A 5,740-nucleotide genomic window follows, 5' to 3' on the forward strand; every position below is an offset into this window, starting at 1 on the left:
ATTTACTTTTGTTTTATTCTTTTCATTGAGCAATTCCTGGAATATTATGCACATGCCATGGTTATTTATGCATTATAATGCTTAGACTATAAACTCCATAAAAACAAAAATCTTTGTAATGTTCACTGATGTGTTCCTTAAAATCAGTTAAATAATGTATGATTATGTTGATGTATTGTGCCTAATCTTGAACCCTAAGCATGCACATATTCATGCAATGTGAATGGAATCAATACCAAGAGAAAAGGAAATTTATGCTCAAGCTTAGAGAAGGATGCCTACTAGAAGGAACGTCAGTGTTAAAAAAATAGTGATTGTACTGCTAATTTATATTCTTTCTCTGTTTTCTCAATGAGCACCTTCATAAATATGTAAAGGACAATAAAATACTATCATAACACAGTAAGATAAATTTCTAAAAATCCTGTTCAATTATTTTTCAAGAACAACCATAGTTTAAAACAAAAACGTTGGCATCATGGGAAAAAGTTTAAAAATACAAGTCTAGGGGTGGGGCAGCAGCCTCAGAGCCGGGCTGGGCTGGCGGCCCTCTGGCCTTCCCCGACCTGGGAGGCACAGGCCTCCCCACCCAGCAGTCCGGGACAAAAAGAAACCTGCAAGCTGTCCATCTCCTCCCATCAGCTTCCCTCCCAGAGTTTCCCGGAATCTCCAAGGAACTTTGGTGGCTCTACCCAAAGACAACTTCATATCTATATAATGTAACAGGAAAGGCCAGAACTCATTATGTGGAAGTGTGGAGCCTTCCAAGCAAGATGAATGTCTCTGGAAGCAATTGTGGAAGCCCTACTTCTGCAGATGTATCTAGTGACTTCAGGGAACTTTGAACGAAACTAAAGGAGTATCATGATAAAGAAGTACAAGGTTTACAAGTAAAAGTAACCAAACTGAAAAAGGAAAGACTTTTAGATGCACCAAGACTAGAAGAATTCTTCACTAAAAATCAATAGCTGAGAGAGCAACAGAAGGTTCTTCATGAAACCATTAAAGCTTTGGAAGATCGGTTAAGAGCAGGACTGTGTGATCATTGTGCAGTAACTGAAGAACATATGTGGAAAAAGCAGCAAGAGTTTGAAAATCACTGGCAACAGAATCTTAAACTAATTACAGAATTCATGAATGAAAAGAACACTCTTCAGGAAGAGAATAAAAAGCTTTCTGAACAACTTCAATAGAAAATAGAGAATGATCAGCAACATTAAGCAGCTGAGCTTGAGCTTGATGGTGTAGAAAATATTACTCCACCAGTAACAACTTTTTCATTTTCTGGCATTAACCTACTACGAAGGAAAGAGAATCTCCATGTTTGATATGTAGAACAAACACATACTAAATCAGAGCACTCTGGTACAGATGATAAAGATTTAAAAAATGTTTCTAAGGCTTCAACTCATTCCCAACATAACTCTAAGGAAAATGAAAATCTAGTAGCTGACAGTTGTGATCAAAGTCATTCTCCACTGGCTAAACCATGGGGAATGAACAATTTTAATCTAGTACTTGTTACTGAAACACTTGGGCTTAGTGTTCGAGAAGAATCTGAACCGCAAGGTCTTGTTGGTCTTCTTGGTGATGCGTTCTACCACTGTCTGGAAGAAGATCACAAGAAACAGACTTTTGAGGAATGGATGAGGAATAGTAAGATAGTTCACAATTTTCAGATTCTACTTCAAAGACTCCTCAAGAAGAAGTGGGTACTCAAGTGTCATCTCCTGTTTTTGGAGCTACCTCTAATTTGAAACCAATTTAGGCTTCAATACAAGTTTATCCCTTTTGCTTTTAGAGACTATGAAAAGAAGTCTGAAAACTTTCCCCTTTAGCAACATTTCTATTTCAAATCAGAGAAAGTTAGGTCAAAATCTGAAGATAGTACCCTTTCCACACAACATGGTCTTGGGTCTGGAATGAGTAAGATCATTAGCCAGTCATTACCTAATAAACAAATACTTAAAATGTAAATGAATCCATAGATGAACAGGATAAGACTGAACACGTTAAAGAAGCTATTACTGATAAACATTTCATGCCTCTGAAATCATTGGGAAGTAGACCATCTGAAAGGAAGAAGAATGAGGAAGAAAATGAACATGAAATAAACTGCCCCCAAGGCTCTTTTTTTTAATTGAATATTTTTTATAATTAATAAAAGGGTTACATGATATTTGCCAGATAGAAGGTGCATTAATTCATATACATTGATACATTGATACCTTTCACATGGCTTGGTACCCATGACCCTCCCCCCACCCCACCTCCTGTCTTGGTTTTCCCCCCTTCCCTATCAAATTTCAAATAACCAAATACAAATAAATTCAATATATCAGACAACAAAGTGAGATACTGTAACAATATGAGATACCCAAGGGACAGCAAAGGAGATGAGAGATAACATAGTATATTAAGGACAACCATCATTCATTATATGGCTTTTGTTTCAATATCCTGGAGGTCCTTTCAGTTAGCTTCATACTATATGGCCTTATGTATCAAGATTTTGCTCTATTGCAGATCTCTGCTAGTAGAGGCCAAGGTTTCTACTGATTATGACAAATGAGAGAAACCATTGAGCCTAAGTTCCTTTAAGTCTGGCTTACTTCACTTAATATGATTTTTTTCTAAGTCTTTCCATTTCCTAACAAATGGGGCGATGTCATTCTTTCTGACAGCAGCATAGAATTCCATTGTGTACAAATACCACAACTTGTTGATCCACTCATCAACTGAAGGACATCTAGGTTGGTTCCATATCTTTGCTATAGTGAATAGTTCAATGAACATTGTTGTGCTAGTGGATTTAGTATGCCCTTGTTTCTGGATGGTTGGGTAAATGCCAAGTATTGGTATTGCTGGGTCATAAGGGAGTTCTATGTTTAGCCTTTTGAGGCACTGCCACACTGCTTTCCATAGTGGTTGAACGAGTTTGCACCAACAGTGTAGTAGTGATCCCTCCCGGCCACATCCTCTCCAGCATCTGTTATTATTCGTTTTCCTGATCCTGGCCATTCTAACTGGAGTGAGGAGGAATCCTTTTTTTTTTTTTTTTTTTTTGTAATTAGTAAAAGGGTTACATGATATTTGCCAGGTAGAAGGTGCATTAATTCACATACGTTGATACCCTTTCACATGTCTTGGTACCCATTACCCTCGCCCCCACACCCCCCACCCATCTTGGTTTTCCCCCCTTCCCTATCAAATTTCAAATAACCAAATACAAATAAATTCAATATATCAGATAACAAAGTGAGATACTGTAACAATATGAGATAACCAAGGGACAGCAAAGGAGATGAGAGACAACATAGTACATTAAGGACAACCAGAAGCAAGCATAAAGGGGATCCAAGTAGGGAAAGAGGAAATAAAACTATCCCTCTTTGCAGATGACATGATTCTGTATTGAAAGAATCCTATAGACTCTACTCCCAAGCTCCTTGAGCTGATTCAAAACTTTGGAAGAGTAGCAGGCTATAAAATCAACCCTCAAAAATCAACTGCCTTCCTTTACGCCAACAGTGAGAGGAACGAGGCAATAATCAGGAAAGAAACTCCTTTCACAATAGCCTCAAAGAAAATAAAGTACCTAGGAATTAGCTTAAATAAGAATGTAAAGGACCTTTTTGATGAAAACTTTAAAACCCTAAAAAAGGAAATTAAAGCAGAACTGAGGAAATGGAAAAACCTCCCATGCTCCTGGATTGAAAGAATCAACATTGTGAAAATGACAATCTAATCTTGCCAAGGGCTATCTACAAATTCAACGCAATACCCATCAATATCCCAATGTCATTCTTTAAAGAAATAGAAGAGGCAATCCAAAATTTCATGTGGAATAATAAAAGACCCCATATAGCAAAAACACTTCTTAGCAGAAAGAACAGTGCTGGAGGAATTTCAATTCCAAACTTTAGACTCTATTACAGAGCTATAATTATCAAAACAGCTTGGTACTGGCACAAGAACAGGCCTGAAGACCAATGGAATAGAATTGAGAACCCAGATACTAAACCACAGACCTATGGCCACCTAATCTTTGACAAGGGAGCCAAAAATAGAATGGAAGAAAGACAGCCTCTTCAACAAGTTGGTCTGGCAGAACTGGTTAAGCACCTGCAGAAAACTAAAGTTGGATCCTTCTTTGTCACCTTGCACTAGAATTAACTCCAAATGGATCAAAGACCTGGAGGTAAAAGCTGACACGCGGAAAACTTTACAGGAATGAATAGGAGATACACTAGGCCTCCTTGGCACAGGTAGAAACTTTCTTAATAAGGACCAAGAATCACAACAAATCAGAGAAAGGCTGAATAAGTGGGACTGTATTAAACTGCAGAGCCAAGAAGTGAGATTTCTAAAAGCAAATTTAAACAAGTGACTATTTATGAAGCTTTGAAGCCTATTTCAAAGGATTCGTCCTCAAACCGTAGGGTCTTGAGTGGGAGATGCATGTTACCCAAAGATTCCCCAGAAGAGCTCTGGATGCAGAAGTGTATTATCCAGTATTTGAGTAAATCCTCTCCAGACTATAAAACACCATCATAAAGAAAAGAAGAGAATCCTGTCTTCAAGATCCCCCTGTGTCCACTTGAACGTTTGGAGACAGAGAATCGTTTTGATGATGTGAAGGATGCTGGTTCTCATGAATCAAAAATGAAAACCAGATAAGTCTGTGGAGGATGTGAACTTGCAATAGTTCTACAGCTAAATCCCTGTAGACTTGCTAAAATAAACATCCTGCAAAACAACCAAGATGTGTCCTTTGAAAATATCCAATGGAGTGTAGACACTGGAATGGATCTTTCTCAGTATGAAATGAATAACTGTAATAGATAAAGGATGGCAGTCAACCAAGAGCAGGAGGAGAGACTCTAGACATGGACTGTACATTGGTGTGACACCATGTTTTGAAATCGAAGAAGCAAGAGAAAAAAGGAGAAAGAATTCCAAATGGGGGAAGGAAAATGAATGATAGCCTAGATGATATGTTCGATAGGACCATACATGAAGAATATGAATCCTGCTTGGCTAATAGTTGCCCCCAGGTAGCACATGAAGAGAAGGAATTGGTGCCTGCCTCCAAGAAACCAAACACACAGGGTGATAAGCAAGATAAGGTCAAACAGAAAGCATATGTGGAGCCATATTTTAAAGAAATGAGAGAGAAACTAGCTTGCAAAATTTTCCTTAGATTGAGGTGGTTTGGAAAAAAAGAAGAGAGAAGAAAATTACCTGAGCATACATGTAAGGAATTTGAAATGTATTATGCAGATATGCCTGCAGAAGAAAGAGAGAAAAAGTTGGCTTCCTGCTCAACACATCGATTTCATTACATTCCACCCAACACACCAGAGAATTTCTGGGAAGTTGGTTTTCCTTCCACTCAGACTTGCATAGGAAGAGGTTACATTAAGGAAGATCTTGATCATTGCCCTTGTCCAAAAAGACAACAGCCTTATAATGCAATGTTTTCTCCAAAAGGCAAGGAGCAGAAGACCTACAGCAAAACCAGATGATTGAAGACAAGTTTTTTTCATTTTAGTTATTTATAGTTCAAGGTGATATCAAGCTTTGATCTTCTGTAAATTGATTTATAAATCAGTTTTTATTAAAAATGTGTTTACTACACAAGCAACTATTTAAAATGAAAAAAAATACAAATTTAGATTCTAATATAAACTGTAATGTCTAACCCTTTCTGAGTACTTATTGTGTGTCAGTAACAGTA

At 37.6% G+C, this 5,740-nt stretch overlaps 1 pseudogene; it reads left to right on the plus strand.

Moving 5' to 3' along the window:
• The first annotated feature begins 773 nt into the window (after window positions 1-773).
• Window positions 774-5,528, plus strand: LOC150049803 (DNA endonuclease RBBP8 pseudogene; annotated as a pseudogene).
• Window positions 5,529-5,740: the final 212 nt, after the last annotated feature.

This window comes from Megascapheus bottae, chromosome 19 (genome assembly GCF_031878675.1).
Source record: "Megascapheus bottae isolate mThoBot1 chromosome 19, mThoBot2.hap1, whole genome shotgun sequence".
In the NCBI taxonomy this organism is placed as follows: Eukaryota; Metazoa; Chordata; class Mammalia; order Rodentia; family Geomyidae; genus Megascapheus; species Megascapheus bottae.